The 22,313-nt window shown below is 41.2% G+C and overlaps 1 protein-coding gene across 1 annotated transcript in view; it reads right to left on the bottom strand.

Annotated features, from left to right (window-relative positions):
* The window catches only part of PRELID2 (PRELI domain containing 2), a 1,431,605-nt gene that overhangs the window by 481,405 nt on the left and 927,887 nt on the right, over positions 1–22,313 (bottom strand). The gene's annotated exons all lie outside the window — the stretch shown is intronic.

Raw genomic sequence — 22,313 nt, 5'->3', positions numbered from 1 at the left:
ACATCCTGAAGATCTATCGGGCACATCCAGTCATCTTTTACCAAAAACGAAAGGAAAGACTGAACCGTGACCATCCAGAATTTGGTCTGTTTGACAAACTTGTTTAGGATGCTGAGGTCTAAAAGTGGCCTCCAGTCCTCTGTCTTTTTTGGCACTAAAAATAATCTTGAGTAGAATTCGGATTCTATGTGGTCTGGTGGGACTGTCTGGATGACTCTTTTTTTGGAGCAGATTTCAGATTTCTTGTGCTGCTGCGTCCCTCTGACTGGGTGGAATGTCGATGATTCGCTTTTGTGGCCTCAGGCAAAGATCGAAAGAGATGTGGCAACCTCTGGTCATTATCTTCTGCACCCAAGAATTCATTATGGAATACCAGGCTACATGTTGAAGAGAGAATCTTCCCAAGACTGCTTCCAGAGGTAAGTAATTGGGTCGCTCTTCACCACCGCTAGTAGGGCTGCCCAGAGAAGTAATCCCTAGACCCCTGGTTACCCTGGCCCCCTCTGCCACGACGAAGGCGTCTTCCTGATGAATTCCCCCCTCTGCCCTGGGGGGGGAAATCACCACGTGTGTCATGGAAAGGCCCTTGAGACTTCTTGAACCACATCTTTCCACTCCACTGATTCCTAGAGTAGAATTGTTGGGGAGCGGAAAAACATACGCCTACAGCAGAAAGGGTCTTGTCATCCTTCTCATACCTGGCTAGCGTGTTCTTAACTTTTGGCCCAAAAAGACAGGAAATATCAATGAGCATTGAGGAAGGAAGACTTAAAGGGGTCCGCAAAATCGCACAAGTGCATCCAGGTGTGATGTCTCATAAAGCCTACACCCTGCTGCTCTGGCTGCCCCTTCGGTTGTGTGTGCAATCAACTGCATGGGCAAGTTAGAAATGGACTCCAGGGTAGCAAGCTGCGAGGCAACTTTGTCATGTACCTCGTCAGACACTGCTCTTGCTAATGATCCTGAGAGTTCAGTGATCAGGTCTCTCCGGAGGTGGGTGAAATGTGCCAAATAGTTCAAGGACCATATGGCAAAGGTCGTTGAGGCATACACCCACTTCTCTACTCTGTCCATCATCCGAGACTCCATGTTTGCAGGATGGACAGCAGGACTCTCCTCTGCGAGTTCTTTCCTTGTTGCTACCACCACCACCATAGTTTCCACTGCCAAGCCTTTGGAACAATGGGGTTGATCCTCTGGGGGTGATAGTATTTTGTCCGGTCTCCAGGGGATAGGCTCAATGGTATCAGGGGCCTTCCAGGCACATTGCATGATGAGCCTAACTAGCTCATCCACAGGCAGGGTCATCCAGGAAGTAGAGGGTCGAGCACGGAATGCCTGCAAGCATACAGTTTCCTCAGAGGAAGGGTTGGTGGCCTTCCAATCACCCCTCTGTTTCAGGATCTCCAATATGTCTTCAAAGGAGACATCTTCAGGTGGCAACCATGGGGACCCTTCCCCCTCATCGTAATCTGCATCTTCCATGAGGGATTCCTCAGGGAAATCAATGTGCTTCCTCTTGCACAGTCTCTTACGGGGTGGCTTCGGGGGAACGTCTGAAGAGGACTCCATAGAAAGGGTGCCCTGCGGTAGGGTATCTTGCTTCTCCGGTGCTCGATGTATTGATGTAGCATACTGTTTCAGCTGAAGACCAGAGGACATATGTAAGTGACATTCCAGCACTGAAGGGGCCAGCTGTGAGCCTTCTGAGGCATGTCACATCTCCATAACCTGGAAGGCAGGCCCACCTGAAGAGGGATGGAAGTTTGGAACCAAGAAGGACAACCTCAGAACTGGGGTCACACCCGACTCCGACGAACCCGTCTCCAGGAGAGGAGCTGTGGGAGGACTCGTAGCTGTCAGAGCAACCAGAACCGTAGGCAGTGCCATAGAAAAAAATGGTGCCATACTAGGGGTCACGGTGCCGATGGACCAGTCATGGTCTCAAAGGTGGATCGGCTCTGACTGAGCCAATGTCCACAGAGTACGATCTAGAGCTACAGTAAGATCTACCAGTGAAACGAAGAAAGCTGTCACCAGATAGACATCTGTGTCGAAGGCTCTAATACCTGCAGAGAGACTGAAGGAGGAGCATAAGTGGGAGTCTGTGAAGAAAACCCCTCAGCTCTGGGTGGAAGGGAGGTCCTAGATGGAGGCAGGATGCCTCTGGCCGCTAGGAGCTGATCCACAAGTCTTACTACATCAAATTCCGAAAGGCTCCAGGTGGAATGGGTTGACATCCTCAATGGAGATACTGGTTGGTCAAGAAATGGACTCAGTTATTGTCTAACAAAGGGGTCGATTGACGGGAAATATCGGTTCCTGGCCAGTGTCTCGACCTACAGCAACATGGTCGTAAGACCAGATGATGAGGGGAGGGAAGTGACCAATTTTAAGGGGGAGACTATTGTTGGTGCCAAATGGGTCTGCGGTACCATGGGAGGTGTCGGTATCGTGGAAGTAGTAGTTGTAGTTGGTTCCGTAGACAAGGCCGGTGCCATGGACTGAGTTTTGGACTCTGGTGCTGTAGTAGGAGTAGAAGTCATTTTCAGGAGTTTCTGTTTTGGTTCCGTATGAGCCTGGGCCTTAGCAGTTTTAGATTCATGGGTTTGAGGAGATGAAGGCAAAGACTGGCTCCTCTTCTTTAACTCTTTAGGAGGGGTCGAGACCTCCACCTCAGATAAAGCCTCTGAAAAAGAGTTTTTCAAGAGACCCTTTAAAATCAATTTGTTTTTATGTTTAGCCAAGGTGCAGGCACTAAAGGCCTTACAAAGCTCTTAAGGTGGTTGAATCTTCAAGTGCGCAACTCCGAGACAATAAACACAGGACATATGTCCTTCAGAATTTGGCATTTTCCTGCCATATTTATCACACTGCTTAAACCCTGTAGTGCCCTTTCTTCAGACATTATAGAAAAGCCGTTCTCAACAGATAGCAAATATCAACAAAAATGACAGCAAAATATGCAGAAAATAGCAGTTTTACAAGAGTATCTATCACAAATAATATGCTGATATACACTCAGCAGTAATCAAAGTACACACGTCAAAGGGAGAAAAAAAGATTTTGTTTTTTTTTTGTTTGTTTTTTATTACCAACAATGGTAAAGAAAGTATACCCAAAGGATAAGGAAGGGAAGGGAGAAGAATACCAACGATGGTATTAAAAAATCCCAAAGGGTAGAAGGGAGGGGCCTGTATCAATGATGGTACGAAGAAATACTAAAAGGTAAAGGTAAAAAAAGGGAAAGGAATTCACTCGCACAGTAAATAAACTATCACTATCATTCCCTCACACAGCAAATAAACTATCACTATCACTAACTATAAACGACTAAAATTTAAGGAATAAAGATAATATTAGGCCGAAAAAGTTAAAGGATTTTTAAATAAAATGAAGCACTTAGCTTGAGAGCTGGCCTGACGCTTCTTGAACTTTATGCAGCAAACGAGATCTAAGGAGATAAGGAGGAGGGCACTATGGGTATTCTTAGCTCGAGTGTTTTTGGCTGGCACAAGCTTGTATATCGACCGAGTCGGTTCCAAAGACAGAACCAAAACCCATTCATCATAAATGAAGATTAACAACATCAGATTCTTTATTTTTTTTCATTCTCAAATTTTCTCCCAGATTCCATTTTAAGAAATATATATCTCTAACACTGCGCATGTTTCCATTAGTTGGATACAATGTGATCCAAAAGCATGGTGACACTTGTACTTAACCTACTAAATCTATATCACTGAATATCTAGCACCAACACTTCTGGAAAAAAGTGGTCAAAGGATGCATGTCCTAATGCATATGTATCATGAGATGTACCTCAGTAAGAGTACATATACACTTTTGTGGTTCTCTGAACCCTGACTTGCCCGCCAATCTCAATGGCATCCCTGCCATAACTGAATTTAACAAGAAATAAACTACTACATTTTAGCATAGGTGTGAGCTGTTTTTTCAGGCAGTGAAATATGCACAGAAGAAACACTAAATGAAAATTGCTTCAATCTGTATAACTACCCAGACATACATCATTCTGAGCAACAATATATGTGATTTTGTGTTTCAGGGACTGTCTGAGGTGAAATGAAGCCTCAGGTAAAGGACTCAGTGGCACCTTCAATGGTGACCTCTGTGTTTTCTCTGTGTTCCTTCTGCTTCTTCCATATTTGCACCCCTTCTCCACACTTTAATTACATTACATTACTCATTATTCTCCCACTAGAGTATGGTTTATGCCCTCAACATGTCTTTTTGACTGTCTTGGGCATCAGGCAAATGGCTTCCTCTGAGTGTGTGGGAGGTGTCATAATGCCATAAAAAAATTCCCTATTCAGAAGTACCTTCTGTGTATTCTGAGTACAAGGAAAGTGAAAGGATTAATGACCAGAGTAATATATTTAGGTTGTCTGTTCACATACAGACACACACACACACACACACACACACACACACACACACACACACACACACACACCACACGCAAACAGGAACTCAGACAACTTACATCAAAGCCATTTACACCCACTTTCTGTATACTCCGCTGAAGTCTAATTGGGATGAAAGTGAAAGAATAAGCAGCCATAATAATTTTACTGATCAACTGGTTGTTCATAGACAAATATACTACCCTCCTGATAAGACATATCAAAAATTGAGTCACCACTTGCATACACGTCCAAGGCTTGATTCTAATGAAAGTTAAATAATTAATGGCGACAGCAGTAGATTCTAACCATTTGCTGATTAAGACAAACAGGGCCAGATTCCAAGAGACATACTCAATGTAAGTGACTTACTCTGGTGTAAGGCCTATCTATAGAGCAAACTTAGACTGGAGTAAATCACATGCACCAAAAGGAAGTTTTTTTTAGAATTAGGCCTATAATGCCCACCTGACAAGTAGCATCAATAAGGTTCTCTTTTGTGTAGGTCTATAATATCTGACTGTAAGAAAAATTAAAGACCTAATGGCCGCAGTAATGCACTTCAACTGACTGCTCATTGGCACTGATATTGCTTGCATGACAAACCATATGAAATTAAACAGGGACCACATAAATACACTGTACTTTCACAAGCAGCAAGCCTCTTTGATTTTGCCACCAAAAGATAAATACCTTCTGTATACACCATTGAACAGTAAATAGTAGGTTACAATGTTTGCTCATAAACACAAACAGTCATTCCCCTTTCAAGTTATATCCAAAGATAGCCACTTTTGTATACCTTTGAGGTTTAATTGTGAAGAAAGTTAAATACATGAGCAAAATACTGTATTTCATCTGGTTCCTCACAGACACATATATTAACTATTTCCCTGACATACAAATAATTCAACACTGATTATGTAACTGCCCTGTGCTTTTGTAGGCAACATGCCTCTTCACCTCTACCTCCCAAAAGTAGCCACCTTTTGTGTACTGTTCTGGTATTAAATTCAGCTGAAAGCGAAACATTCCGACTTCTATCAGACATATATATCACATTCTTCCTCAACTCTATTCCCAGAAGACAGACACCTTCTGTGTAAACCTCTGATGTTTGATTGAGAGGAAAGTAAGAGAAATAGTGACCAAAGTGATGCCTTTCAAAATGGTGCCCATTGATAGCACACTCCCAAGTCATAAGCCATGTTATGACGATTCAAACGTTATCCTGTGTAACTTATACAACCACACACACACCCACAGAATGCATTCTCCTCCCAACAGACCGCTATCTGCATACTCTTTCGATGTTTCATTCACTTGCAGTGTTCCCCTCCCACCCTCACACAGTAGCTGGGAATATGTTTATACTTTCTCTGCAGCCTGTGAAATCAATGTTGAACTGACCTACCAAAGCAATGTAAGTAAGGTTTTTAGCTAAACTTAAAACACCTCCTTTTTCTTTCTTCTTTAACTTAAAAATGGAGTCTTGATTGGAGAACATGAAACAAAATACCTACTATATGATTACTCAAACCACTCCAAATGTAGTACCAACACACCAGACAACAACATTAGGCCATGTGAATAAATAAAAATAATGTTTTATTTAAAAAAAATAACCAATAAAATTCTCTAGCGCCTCTGCTATGCAAGCCTTTACAAAGTAAACCATCTTCCCTTCCCCACATTCATTACATACACTTTAATTTCATTCAGTTAGCCAATAAAACAATAAACCAATAGCCTAGTACCTACCTATGAACCTATATGATTGGATTGGAAATAGGAAATTCACCCCGGGGATCACCTCTGTGTCTCTGCTCGACAGTGGCACAGGAAAATAATTTTCTTGGGTGGCAAAAGCCAGGGTACCTTTTTGGCTGGGCTTGTATAGGCCCCAGGGCCGATAGCCTAGTACCTACCTATGAACCAATTAACCATTGGTTCCCCATCTTATTACAACAAACATTTCCAGTTACATTCTTTATTTAAATCTTTTGGAAAAAGTGTTTCAAACTTTAAAATAAAAATTGATTCCTTTTTTCTTAATTTATTTTTTATAATTTGCAAAACTGTGTGATCATTATATACCTGTTCTAACACAGTTACTTGCAATCCTACTGGGTTTCCCCCTGTGGAATTCAAAAAAATGTGCTGCTACTGGGCTTGATTGTTTATTCTTTTTTATGTCCCTTATATGCTCTTTTAATTTGTGGAGAAACTTCCCTTGCTTTCTCTTATATAACATTTCCCACAGGGACATTTTAGCCCATAAATTATTCCCTGACTCACCCTGTTCCTAAAACCTTTTACCATTGATGTTAGGAAAACTCCTAACTACAAAATCACATACACCACATTTTCCACAGGGATTAGTCCCATTTAAGATCACACTATAATTTCTTTCCACTAGGGGCATCTGAAATTTTCCATGTACCAAAAAATCTTTGATACTCCTACCCCTTTTATAAGAGAACCTTATTTTTTTATTATTTAAAATGGCCACATCGCTCTCTAAAAAGCCCAAAAAGTATTTAACCAGACTTGTTAATTTCTCAGTGAAAAGAGTATATATGGAGGTAGAATATATATATTCTTGAACATGTTCTTTATCATATACATAACTACTTGAACTACCCCGCCTGTTTTTACTAATACCTTTACTGTTATTCCTATCCATCTTCCTAACTCCTTCTCAGACCACCTTTTCATCATACCCCCATTACAGAACATTCTAAAAGTCCTATCCACTTCTTGTCTAAATTCCTTCTGACTATTACAGTCTTTTAATTCTTAAAAACTCTCCATATGGTATGGATTTTATAATGTGTGGTGGGCAGCAGCTTTGCTCATGTAAAATATAGTCCGAATGTTCAAATTTTCTGTGTATCCTTGTCCTCAAACTACTCTGATGTGTCCCTTCTATAGTGATATCTAAATAATTAAGTTTATTTCCAACTTGCAGATCATCAAAACTAATCCCATATCTATTCCTATGCAGGATGTCTATACATTTCTCCACTTCCATTATATCCCCTTTGCAAATGAATATTGAATCAGCTATAAAATGAAAATACTTAACTACATATTTAACAAAAAATTAATTCCTATAAACATACATATTTTCAAAAACCCATAAATATGTTAGTGTACATGGGTGCACAGGCAGCCCCCACATCTGTACTTTGCAGCTGTCTATACAAATGTCCATTAAACTCTATGGGTAAAGTACCCACAGACAGACACTATAGGGCAGCCTGGTGGGTTTTGTAAATCTTTATGAATTTTGGGGACACCGAAAAACTATGCCATGGAGTTGCTCTTTCCTTTAAACTTATATTGCACGTCCTCAAATGAGAAATAATGTAATCTGTAACCTTTACTCAGCAGTTCTTTATATTCTTCTACAGCTTTATTACAGTCACTCATCTCTACTCTCTCATAAGTTTGTTCGTTATTACAATGTTGGTTACACATTTCAATATACTGTGTGTAATGTAAAATGACCAATTTCCTCCCCTTTATCTGCTGGTTTAAAAACCAGCTCCCTCTTTTGACTCAAATTATTCAAACTATTCCATTCACTTTTACTTAAATTATATTGTATTGCATTCCAATTACGAAAAAATGCATGATATTCTTTCTCTACAATGTAATTCAAAGGGAAACCAAACTGTTGAATGACTTTGTTTCTAAATGGTGGCATGAAATCACTTTTTACATAAATACCTTCTGTATTGGGTTTACAATAAGCATTTGCATATCCCCCAGATTTGCAAGAGAAAAAACTGTCACTGCTGTTTACAGATTCATCATCACTACATTGCTTAATATCCATTACTTTCCCTTTAAGATATCCTAACAGGTGTAACTTGCAAATTAACCTAAATATTTCACTTTTAACCTCATACAACCTTGGTAAAGTGGTGGGTATAAACTTCAAGCCTTTATTTAAAACTTGTATTTCTGTTTCTGATAGCCTGACAAATTCACCATACAGTGCAATTTTTCAGTTTGAACTTCAATCTCATTTTTATTAGTTCATTTACCTCTTTTAAAAGTCTGGAAGTTGTACATATGTTCCCTATTGTGGTCCTGTCCATTCCAGACCCTTTTGTGCCCCCCCCCCCGTGGACAGTCACGTTTCTCTCAAAAAATCTTATTCAAATATTCTTCATTTCTCACTGGCAGCAGGCAAGGAAATTCTCCATTATCCTCATTATCATATTCCGTAGATAAAACTCCACTCTCTCCTGAGACATATGAACACCATGGATTACCTGCTGGATTCTGTTCTCCCACAAAACAGACCCTCTGATGTTTCACATGAGGATTGGTTAGCACCAGAAATGCCCTTTTGCATTCGTAATCACACAGGTCACGGAACAGTTTATTCTTTTTCCTCTCCACTAGTTCTTTTTCATATGAGAGGAGTTTCTCGTTTACATTCACAAGAAAGTGCGTCCTTATAACTACATGACTGCATGTGAGGGTGGCAATCTTATTTAGGGTTGGCTGATCCTGTTGTGCATTTGTATGTGGGAGGAGTCGGGTATGTGAGTACACAGATGCAGACAGAGACACACACACAAGTTTGTGTGTTTCAGACAGGGAGGGGGGACAGAGAGAGGGTGAGAGTGACGTGTGTGTGTGTGTGTGTGTGTGTGTGTGTGTGTGTGTGTGTGTGTGTGTGTGTGTGTGTGTGTAAAACACAGACTGGCATTTGGTTAATGCTTCAGAGTATTTGCTGTTAATAGGAAATCAATAAGGTAACTGTGTAGGTGAACATGCACAATGAGGCAAAAGTTGTGAATGTGCAATTTCATGGTCACTTTAATAAATATTTTTTTCTGCATACGAAGGCACAATCATGGAATATTATATAGTGACCAATATATATCAGGCACATTTTGCCTAATATGGTACAAAAAATACTTATTACAAATAATGGATATGCATGAAAGTGCCAAATATGAATAACTACAATACAAGACTGGCTAAGGGCAGTGCTGAGTTGTACAATCTCTTTTCAAAAATAATATTTTAATAAAAATGTGTAAGCATAAATGCATATAACGGTGTGTTTCATGTTGCTTTTTATAATTAAAGAGGGCCCCAGGTATTTTGTGGACTGATGTTACAAGACAAAAATGAATAAATAAAATAATCATCTCAAGAAATAGAAGAGAAAATTGCACTATGGAGATGTAAAACACTGTAAATTTTATTAGGACACAATTTATTTTTCCTTTGAGCAGAGATTTGGCTAGCTATTATGCAGCTCAGTGATGTCACCCAATTTGGTATTCCACTGTTAGCTTTTTTTTTTTTTTTTAACATTCTCTGCCTTAGCAAACAGCTGCTATAGTCCCTGGAATGCTAAAGAGCTTCAGTTTTAGGTGAAAAAAAACCTTTGACATTCTCTCCTTTTAAATTGTGTCACTTGTTACACTTTTAGCAAAGAACTGCTAGAGTCCACACATTGAGCCATACAGCACTTCCTCAGTTCTGAAGTCTTGGGACATGACTTTCTGGAAAAAAAAATATTTTTCCTTTTAAACTGCAGTACACTGCTTGCTACATTTGTAGCAAGTAGCAGTTGCAGTTTAAGCTGCGTATGAAGCGCTAAAGCACTTCAGTTCAGCCTGCAAATGCAATACTGGCATTTAAATGCTGATAATGTACTACCTGCTGATTGCATCTCCTAATACTTTATAATTGGGGTCGTTGCCCTCTTCACCCCACCCTAACTACGCAACTACCTTTGTGGACCAAAGAGAAAACATATGTTTTTTTTTTTTTCTGTTGTTATGCAAAGAATAACAACAAAGGAAAAAAAATCAGTTTTTGACTGGCAAATGATGAATCAAAAAAGGCATCTTACCAAGTTTCAGAACAGTGTTAGTAGCCAAAAATGTGCAAAACCATTGAGACAGTCTTGGGGATTCACGATTTCAGCCAACCCAAATCTATTTACATTATGTGAATGACAAGTCCGAAGGCTCATTAAGAGTGGATGTAACCAGGCAAACATGATCGATGTGCAGCTCCTCATCGCAACTGCAGCAGGGACCTGCGGGAAGACTGTATTGGACGTAGGTGTGTCTATAAGGAAGTACAAGCAGCAATGCTACTAATCCATCAGTCACAAGCCTCAGGGGGTACTCAGTGTGAAACCATGCACACAGTGGGTTATTACACTTGGGCTGATCTATTTTCCTAGGATACACACATGCAAAGAAGATACCTGTGAAGGTACTAAGGGAAGTATGAATAAGATAGGAGGATAGAGAAGGTAGTAGGGCCAAAGAAACAAGCATATAACATAGATGAGATAGCAAAGGGAGGTATGACACAATCAGGAATGTGGAAGAGAATGGATAAGAGGGTATGACACACACACACACACACACACACACACACACACACACACACACACACACACACACACACACACACACACACACACACACCAATCTCAGGTAACTGAAGTTAAAAAAAGGGTAAAAACATGATGGGTAGGGTACAGAAAAGTAACAAGATGTATTGACACAAAGCAGTTATGACAGCAGAGTCTGATCACTCTAACTGTTCTATAATGCTAATGTCATGAAGAAAGCACACAAACAACCCTGAGGGGACTTGAACCCTCAAACCTTCTGTTATGAACTTCATTACTGACTAAACCATGGAAGCAGTCATTCTAAAGTTGTCAATGAAGCACACAGCATGTGACTGCTACACATTTGCAGAATGGAAGCAAAAACAACACAAAGCATTCAACCTTTAGGTGATGTATACTCTCAGCCTTCTTTACTTAAATTCTACCAACCACTTCATTTACAGACTGAGTCATGAAACAGTCACACTGAAGGTGTCAGTGAAGGACACAGCAGGTGAATGTTACACATCTAACCCTAAGGGGACTTGAATCCTCAACCTTCTTCACATAGATTCTATCAAGCTCTTCATTTACAGATAAGCCGTCACACTAAAGGTTTTAGCTTTATCTTATGCTGTACAGGCAAACTGCAGCTCCATGACACACAGCTTATTTGTACGCCTGGTGGCAGCTGATGTGAACATGCATAGTAGATGACAGTAGCTATACGTAATCATCGCTATATAACAACCAGTGCCAGTCTTGTCAGTTGCAATGCTCATTCTGATTTGTCATGCACAAAACAAACATAAATGATAAGCGGTTTGGAGGATTACATGCTGGAAAAGGGAGTACATGAAAGAGATGAAAAGGGGAAGCAAGCAGAGGGTATTTTACCCATCAACTGTTCTATTCTGTCAAACGGGACAGCAACCCAGGAAGAAGGTTAAGTAGATTGGAAAGATTACTGTGGGATGCACTTGAGAGTGGAAGAAGCTTCAGTGGGCTATACTACCTTTTGCCTCATTATCTGCAATACTTCTTTAAACTGGGTCTTGGGGGGAGAAATCAAATTCCTCTTCCTTGCCTAATTCTGGAGTAGGTGACTAATATGGGGAGTCCATGTGCTTCCTCTTGCACTTCTTGGGCTGCCTTTGAGGTGACAGGTCTGTGGAGTAATCTTTCAAAGAAGTCACAGTGCAATTCTGGAGGGTAATGCTGATTCCTCTGCCCTGGTCAGGAAGATGGTACATGGCTGAAGTACAAGATGCTATTAGGTCTAATTAAGGTCAAAGTATTGGAATTGACAGCAAATGCAGAGGAGATTGCATCAATGGCAAAGCTACCTATACCAGTGGCATTCCCTGGTCTAAATAAACTGACTCTATGTCAGTTAGGTATAAACCCTTATGTCACTTGGTGGATAGCCAGCTAGATCGCAGACAGGACCCAGGAAGTTAGAACTGGGAAGTCCACCTCTACAAAGAGGACAGTCATAAGTGGAATCCCTCAGGTATCGGTCCTGGGACCACTCCTTTTTGGCTTTTACTTCTCTGTAGTCAGCGCTAATATCAATGGCCTCTGGCTGACTAAATGTGCAGATGACTGTAAATTAGGAGCAGTCATAGAATCCTCCACTGTCACAAATGTTCTCCAAGAAGGCCTGGTACAGGCAAAGAACTGATATCAGAGCCATGGACTAAAATTAAATGTCAAGTAGTACATAATAGTATCCTTCCAGTAGTCATCCACCACTGGTAACTATTATACTGACAACAACCTCCTAAGAATTGGCAGAGTACTCAAGTGACTTGGAAACGCACATAGACAATAATCTAGTCACTGACCATCATGTGTCTACAGTACTTTGGAAATCATTCGATATTGTGCAACTTATAAACAAAGGTATGCAATCTACATCCAAGGAGGTCATTGTTGCACTGTACTTGGCATTCATCAGACTTATCATTGCACATCCAACAACTGGAACATCCACAAAGGTTCCTCACTAAAAGAATTCAAGACATAAATAAAATGTCCTGTGCAAACTGCCTCGACGCTCTATCTCTGTATTGTCTCCTACAGGCTGTCGAGGGGAGATGGCTGGCATATAAGGTATTGTCAACCCCACCCTCATGGACTTTCTGCATATCCACAAACAAACAGCATCAGTATTACCTGTTCTAAAGATTTAACCTTTGCCTGTGATATAAGCAGGACCTGCTGGAGAGAGAAGTATGCATCCCAGAGACTACTCCTTCTCTGGAACAGGCTCCCCATTCATGTGAAACAGAGTTCCTCTCTAACCCAATTCAAGTGTAACTTGGACAAATGGATGGGGAAAAGAAAATTCATCTTTGGCTGGCCCCTATATCTCTAATGGACACAGGCAGCCTGTACATGGTTCATCTTCCAGGCCCCTGCTTGTAAAGGTTTCACCTCCCAAGCCCCAGATTACATTTATCAAGTGTACCAGAACTTGTCAGAGATTTGGGATGTATGACTAGGCTTAAAAAGGCCCCTGTGGTCATTAGCCTATTAAACACCTATGAACCAATTACACCAAATAACTGACAGCATAACCAAGTAGGGCTGAAATCAAGACCAAATAAAAAAAGCAGAACAGTCCACTGACCCACCTTCCTCATCCGAGTGCATCCTACATGGGAAGCTTGATACTAACAAATAATTTGACCCCAAGGTCAAAAGTGAGGCATCAACACCAAAGGATAAAAGCCTGATCTTGACAATAGCCAGATCAGTCATAAAAAAACAACAGACCAACATCAATGCTCAGGGATCATCTCCAAACCCCAAAGCTGAAGGATTCCACAACTTCAGCAGCACTGGTACAGAAGAAATTGATGTAGATAGCAAAGTCAATGCAGATGGTCTAGTCAGTGAAGGCTGCATTGCTGCTACTGAGACTGCAGTCGATGCAGAAGGCCCACTACACACAGATGGCAACTCCTGCACGTCTGCACCTTTATAAAGAAAGAGGTGTCTCCAGGACTGCAGAGGGTTATAGTCAGTCAGTGAAACTGAGACACCTCCTTATTTTCTTTAACTTTGAAATCTCTTGAAATATGTGCATATTCATTACAGTGAAGCTAAACTATACAAGTAAGGCAATACACTTATGCCTCTGTGCACACTTAACTCATGCCTGTAATATTAACCAAACAGAACTGCAAATTTAAATCACTCGTTAGCCCATTAACCTTACTTTTGAGCATACTTGATTTTATTAATGTTACCAGACACCTGACGATTGCTGTGGTATCAGTCTCCCAACAATTTCTATCATTTTTATTTGACAAATTATTAATATAAATAATAAGACTAGCCCTGAATAAAATTGAATTATTAAGTTTCAGCGGAAAAGATCACTCTGTGCCATTATTGGAAACAGCTGTGGCTAGGACTGATGCGGGACATTAATGCAGTGGGTGGTCATAACAGGAAAACAAAACAGGTGTGTCTCAGAATCACTGTTATGTTACTGCATGCCAGGATTATATCAGAAGAAAATACCAGAGACAGGCTGATTACTGGGGGAGGACCACCAGTGTAGAGGGGTTTCACAGAGATATATGAATGCCTGACATCTTTCCCCAAGTGTCTGTATGAGATGCACCTGTTGAGCAGTGTCATAAGCCATACCTGTAGGACAAGGACATGTGCTTGTATATGGTTTACTCAGATAAACATATCCATGCATGTCATCCATGGACATCAGAGATTCAAGTGCAACAGCCTATGCCACAAGGTATATACGTGACCACACTCTATGTACACCACTGGAATATTACAGTCTATGTGCCACCTGGTGGAGTCACATATATGATCCAGCATTTTCACAGGTGTGCTGTCTGTATGTATTCACAGGTTCCACTGGGAGAAAATCTGACACTACAAGTCTGCACATGTTTGATGTCAGCAGATCACCGGACGTTGATGATAACGGTACTATGCACATGGCACAGTCTGATGACATAATGGCACTGTCATCAACGCTAACAGTGGAGGGCATATTCACATCACACACAACCAAGGTGACTGTAGGGGGAAGGATAAAATTACAGCATCATGTGTTTTCAACAAAGGTCATCCTGTACACGATAACCCCACCTCCACTACACAGGTAGTGCCACCACCACAGACTGAATTAGGTGGCTACACTGCTTCTGAGGTGTTCACACACAAAGGAGAGAGACATGTAGAGTGCCATCACTGCCATGACTTCAGAACTTTCCCTGACCTATATGTTACACTTGTCATCAATGTGCAGGTCATTAATCCATGCACCAATGGTCACTACTCAGACAATGTAAAATATGTTGCATAAGCTACATGCAGGGACCGCTGGACTTTATGCAAAGCATGCAGAGTGCTACAGCATGTAGGGACCTGGAACAGACATGTCTGGTGAGGGTAGTGATGGCTCAGCTGACAGCCAATGGGGCATCTATGTGGGTGTGTGCATCCAGCAAGTGGCTGCACTAAGGGATGGGTGTGCACTCTATGACTACAAGCTACTCTTAGACAGTGCACACTAGTCCAAAGACAGCTTCACAATCTACAAATCCATTACTGTGGGAGGTGGCCAACAATCTTTTGTTCTATTGTGGGCACACCCAATCAGGGTCTGACAGTTCAATGCCATCACACTGCACTGTAGTCCTACTATGATTAACACCTACTACAGCTCAATCATTGGAACATAGATGCCAACATTTTGCCAAAACACCATACTGGGGGCTACAGACAGGCTCTCACACATGCACCTGGCATGTTATATCATTCTTTGGACAGCGTGCCTCCAGTCATGACAATGCAGGGCCATAAGGTACACCTAACCAGCATTCTGCAAAGCTCCACCCTATCACTAGAAGATGTAATTCTTGACTCCCGCAATATACTAGCCATGTGTATGGGTACTATACACACCACCCATGAACCATGACCCTTGTACTTATGCTAGGCTTTGCTGTCCCCCGTCACTGCACACCCCTCCACCTGTGCTAATAATGACTGTGCCCTGCTCACCCTCTGGCATGTGTGGATACGGTATTGTCTGATATACTGCATGGCCAGTCAGTACACTGTAATGCATGTCATGTGGGTGTAACTGCACGCATCACTTTTATTTTGTTAGTGCCACAACCTACTGTACCCAGCTCTGACTTGTATAAAGACCTACTACAGCCAGTTCTTCTGGTGACTCATCAGCTGGCTCCTCCTCATCTTCCTCTGCTGCCATGGTTATGTCAGGCAGTGCTGCAGTATCAAATAAAATAGGCAGAAGACCGTACAACCAAGACTAGTAAATGAATAAACGGTCAAAGCAGCAGCAGGAAACAGCTAAATCAGTAATTTATTATAAAATTCACACAAGCGCTTTCACCCTGACTCAAATGCAGGGCTTTTTCAAGTGAAGTACAAAACCCAACACCCCTCCATTTAAATACCCTCATTCATAAAAAATGCCAAAAAGTTTTAAAGTGGTACATACAAGTCTGCATCTAAAATGCTAAGCAAAGCAACATTAGTCAACATAACTTCATCCACTAATGATCAAAGTGTCTCACATTAAATACATTCTGTTCAGCACAAATATTGTTCCCTAAACAAGTCAAATAAGAAAGCAATGAATAACCAACTTTCAACAGTCCCTGCACAGTCATAACTTAAAAAATATATATTAAAGCTAGGAAATGTGATAAAAACTAAAAAAAATGAAAAAATAGAAAAATAACAGATGGTAATAACCGTACAATAACACACATACATATTATCAAAAGATGTTTGAAAAATGACTTTTTATTACAACTTCTCAGCTCTCTTAATTAAATAGGGCTTAATAGAGATATGATTGTTTAAACCCGGGGGTTGGGCTGCATTCGGTTTTAACTGCCAGTAGGTTTCCCTACAGCTTAACCAGTTCTCCCAATCACCACTCCTAGGGTCAACACAAACTTGTTTCAAAATTCCAGAAAGAAAACCTGTATGATTAGGTTCTGCGTGCAAATGCCTATACAATGCATTATTCAGGTTCTTTTTCCTAATGTTGTAAGTGTGCTCGTAAATACGTTTGTTTAACACCCTTTTAGATTTCCCTACATAAAACATGGGGCAGTCCTTACATAAGGCCAAATATACTATCCCCTGGTCATGCAGTTACCTTTCCTAAAGTGTACAATACTTCTCGTGTAATTATCCAACGTGATGGTTACGTTGTCTATGATGTACTTGCAATAATCACATCTTCCACATTTTCTTGTTCCCGGACCACCCTGGAACCTACCTCGATCGTTGTTCCTTTCAAAGAGCCTTTTTAGGTTAGTCCCTGTTTTAAAACACAAAATTGGGACTCTCTCCCACCCTATGTACAATGTCTTGGTTAAATTTTTAAATTTTCCAATTTTTTCAATTAATCCTTTGATGTCCCTTGAAGCGTTACTGTATTGCAATACCAATGCCCTTTTAAATTTTTGTTCACCAGTGGTCGTACACCCAGGAGTATTCTGCAAAGTACTACCTAACAAAGGAAAGTACTTCACACCCCATCCTTCTGTGACCTCACCAGCCACCTCATCAATCAAACTACTAGGGTAACCCCTTGCCCTGAATAACCTGGAGATGAAGTTAATTTCAGATAGTAGGTCATCCCTCTCCAAAGTCATTCTGGCAGCCTTAACCATCTGACCTTTCACTATGTTTTTTTTCTGCTTCCAAGGGTGATCACTGTTATAGGGAAGATAAGAATTACTAAAAGTATTTTCCTATGTATTCTAGATTTTAGACATCCCTTACTTTTATCTAACCTCACAACAAATTTAAATGTAAATTTTAGAAAGCTGGTGGTTGAATTAAGAAACTCGATAAAATTAATTAGAAAGTCCACCGTCCCTTCCCATATTAAAAATATGTCATCCAAAAAGTGTCGGTACAACTTTATGTTCTTCCAGTAGACAGAATTAAATATATTCTCTAATTCCCATTTTAGGAGGACCAGGTTAGCATATATGCGTCACAAGCTGCCCCCATAGCTACATCCTAACATGTTTAATGGTCTCCCCCTCAAAATAAACAAAGTTGTTCTCCAACACAATCCTCATAAGTTCCACCAATAGATCTACATTAAAACTAAGCAATGAACCTTTTTCATTCAAATGTGACCAGAAAAAAATCCAAACTCTCCTCCACTGGTATATAGGAGAACAGGTCAACCACATCTCCGGGTTATTCAGGGCAAGGGGTTACCCTAGTAGTTTGATTGTTGAGGTGGCTGGTGAGGTCACAGAAGGATGGGGTGTGAAGTACTTTCCTTTGTCGGATAGAGTGATGTTTATGAAGCTGGAAATTGATGGTGTAATGATGAATGTTGTTAGTGCATATGCTCCAGAAGTTGGGTGTGCGATGGATGAGAAAGAAAAATTTTGCAGTGAGTTGGATGAAGTAGTGATGACTGTACCCAAGGGTGAGAGACTGGTGATTGGAGCAGATTTCAATGGGCATGTTGGTGAAGAGAACAGAGGGGATAAGAAAGTGAAGGGTAGGTATGGTGTTAAGCAAAGGAATGCAGTAGGTCAGATGGTAGTGGATTTTGCGAAAAGGATGGACATGGCTGTGATGAATACGTATTTTAACAAGAGGGAGGAGCATAGGGTGACATACAAGAGTGGAGGAAGATGCACATAGGTGGATTATATCTTATGTAGAAGGGCCAGTCTGAAGGAGATTGGAGACTGTAAAGTGGTGGCAGGAGAAAGTGTAGTTAGGCAGCATAGGATGGTGGTTTGTAGGATGACAATGGTGATCAAGAAGAGGAGGATGAGTGTGAGGGCAGCACCAAGGATCAAATGGTGGAAACTGAAAAAGGGTAATTGTGAGGTGATGTTCAGCGAAGAGTTAAGACAGGCACTGGGTGGCAGTGAAGAGTTACTGAATAGCTGGGTAACTACAGCAGAGCTAGTAAGAGAGATGGCTAGAAAGGTGCTTGGTGTGACATCTGGAAAGAGGAAGGAGGACAAGGAGACCTGGTGGTGGAATGAAAAATTACAGGAGAGTATACAGAGAAAGAGGTTGGCGAAGAAGAAGTGGGATTGTCAAAGAGATGAAGAAAGTAGACAAGAGTATAAGGAGATGAAGTGCATGGCAAAGAGAGATGTGGCAAAGGCTAAGGATAAGGTGTATGAAGAGTTGTATAAAAGGTTGGACACTAAGGAGGAAGAAAAGGACCTGTACCGATTGGCTAGACAGAGGGACTGAGCTAGTAAAGATGTGCAGCAGGTAAGGGTGATAAAGGATAATGAGGGAAACATACTCAAAAGCGAGGAGAGTGTGTTGAGCAGATGGAAAGAGTACTTTGAGGGGTTGAGGAATGAAGAGAATGAGAGGGAGAGAAGGTTGGATGATGTGCAGATAGTGAATCATGAAGTGCAGTGGATTAGCAAGGAGGAAGTAAAAATAGCTATGAAGAGGATGAAGAACGGAAAGGCTGTTGGTCCAGATGACATACCTGTGGAAGCATGGAGGTGTTTACGTGAAATGGCAGTGGAGTTTTTAACTAGATTGTTTAATGAAATCTTGGAAAGTGAGGGGATGCCTGAGGAATGGAGAAAAAGTGTTTTGGTACCGATTTTTAAGAATAAGGGTGATGTGCAGAGCTGTAGTAACTACAGAGGGATTAAACTGATTAGTCACAGCATGAAGTTATAGGAAAGAGTAGTGGAAGCTAGGTTAAGAAGGGAGGTGATGATTAGTGATCAGCAGTATGGTTTCATGCCAGGAAAGAGCACTACAGATGCGAAGTTTGCTCTGAGAGTGTTGATGGAGAAGTACAGAGAATGTCAGAAGGAGTTGCATTGTGTCTTTGTGGATTTAGAGAAAGCATATGACAGGGTGCCTAGACAGGAGTTGTGGTATTGTATGAGGAAGTCGGGAGTGTCAGAGAAGTATGTAAGAGTGGTACAGGATATGTACAAGGGTAGTGTGACAGTGGTGAGGTCTGCGGTGGGAGTAATGGATGCGTTTAAGGTGGAGGTGGGATTACATCAAGGATCAGCTCTGAGCCCTTTCTTATTTGCAATGGTGATGGACAGATTGACAGACGAGATCAGACAGGAGTCCCCGTGGACTATGATGTTTGCAGATGACATTGTGATCTGTAGGGAACAGGTGGCGGAGACCCTGGAGAGGTGAAGATATGCTCTAGAGAGAAGAGGAATGAAGGTCAGCAGAACTATGACAGAACATATGTGTGTGAATGAGAGGGAGGATAGAGGAATGGTGAGGATGCAGGGAGTAGAGGTGGCAAAGGTGGATGAGTTTAAGTACTTGGGATCAACAGTTCAGAGTAATGTTGAGTGTGGAAGAGAGGTGAAATGAGTACAGCCAGGATGGAGTGGGTGGAGAAGAGTGTCAGGAGTGATTTGTGACAGACGAGCACCAGTAAGAGTGAAAGGGAAGGTCTACAAGGGGGTAGTGAGACCAGCTATGTTATATGGGTTGGAGACAGTGGCATTGACAAAAAGGCAGGAGTCAGAGCTTGACGTGGCAGAGTTGAAGATGTTAAGATTTGCACTGGGTGTGACGAGGATGGACAGGATTAGGAATAAGTATATTAGAGGGTCAGACCAGATTGGAAGGTTTGGAGACAAAGCCAGAGAGGCAAGATTATGTTGGTTTGGACATGTGCTGAGGAGGGATGCAGAGTATATTGGGAAAAGGATGCTAAGGATGAAGCTGTCAGGTAACAGGAAAAAAGGAAGGCCTAAGATAAGGTTTATGGATGTGGTGAGAGAGGACATGCAGGTGGTTGGTGTGACAGAGCAAGATGCAGAGGACAGGAAGAAATGGAAACAGTTGATCTGCTGTGGCGACCCCTAACGGGAGCAGCCAAAAGAAGAAGAAGACCATCTATTATTTTTTTCTATTTTTTCATTTTTTTTTAGTTTTTATCACATTTTTGTCTTTTATATATATTTTTAAGTTATGACTGTGTAGGGACTGTTGAAAGTTGGTTATTCATTTATTCATTGCTTTCTTATTTGACTTGTTTAGGGAACAATGTTTGTGCTGAACAGAATGTATTTAATGTGAGACACTTTGATCATAAGTTGATGAAGTTATGTTGACTAATGTTGCTTTGCTTAGCATTTTAGATGCAGACTTGTATGTACCACTTTAAGACTGGCGCTTTTTTATGAATGAGGGTGTTTAAATGGAGGGGTGTTGTGTTTTTTACTTCACTTGAAAAAGCCCTGCATTTGAGTCAGGGTGAAAGCGCTTGTGTGAATTTTATTATAAATTACTGATTTAGCTGTTTCCTGCTGCTGCCTGGACCATTTATTCATTTACTAGTGTTGCAGTATCCCCATTTTGTAACACTATTCACAGCGCTACGTCACTTGAAGCATGGCACAGACCTCAAATATCTTGCTACAGATCCAAAGCACCAACCAATTTATCCAATGAGTGGAAGTTGGCCATCAGCAGCCTAAACACACATTTGATGATGTTATGCGTCTCTGACAGTATGCTGGTATACAACATCTCCCCATGGTCTGGAGGCTACAGATGGAGTTCATTCGACACAGTTTCAAGACAAACCCATCACCACCTGCAACACACAAGAGAAAAAGAGGTCTGCTACGCAAGTGACTGGGGCCAGACTACCATGGACTCTATGGGTGGCACATGCCAACTAGATAACCCAGTAAAAAGACCCTGCACAAAACACTGATACAAGTGCCAGATGTGTAAATCATGTGGATTACCTGGATGGCACAGATACACACTGTATATAATATCGTGCACAGCACACCACATAGCTGTTGATGGTGTGGATGTCCTTCTGGTTTACATATCTAACTTCACGTGGAGCAGGTGATGCCCTGATGACAATGTGGGCAAAGTCACTGGCCCACTAGACCTCAGGTGGTTCTATCCTCTGCTGTCTGTGAAATCAAATATGCTCCACCAATTGCTGTAGCATTATGTCATGGAACTGGCATACGAAATGTGCTCCCAGCTGGACAATGATAGGTCCCCATGATAAGGACAGCTAATTTTATACAAACCTTTTGTGTCCATCAGGACAGACAGTCCACATATCTTCCTTAATATCATGTTAGGATGGTAGTATACATCCCCTAGCTCTCATACAATATCTGTGTCCATGTGGTAGTGGTCAGTTATGTCCTGGTCAAGAAGTTTGTGCTATGCAAGCCGGTGAAAGACACTTATGCAGTGCAGACGGGAGTGGTATGCAACATCCCAGAGACTTGCTTTTAAGGCAACCACTAACAACATGCTGACAACTAAAGCAAATGCTACTCCTAGCATCTTTTCATAAGCAATGCACCTGCACACTGAAAAATTATAGTGTTTAGATTAGCTGATAATCATAGCTCAGTGTACTAATTTATACATTTTTGAACAGTGCTGCAGTGTTTAACTTGGCATGCATTGCTTGTGGTTTGCTTTAGCAT

This window comes from Protopterus annectens, chromosome 2.part2 (genome assembly GCF_019279795.1).
Source record: "Protopterus annectens isolate FY-2018-M chromosome 2.part2, PAN1.0, whole genome shotgun sequence".
NCBI classification, from domain to species: Eukaryota; Metazoa; Chordata; order Ceratodontiformes; family Protopteridae; genus Protopterus; species Protopterus annectens.
This window is presented reverse-complemented; position numbering and strand designations above follow the sequence as displayed.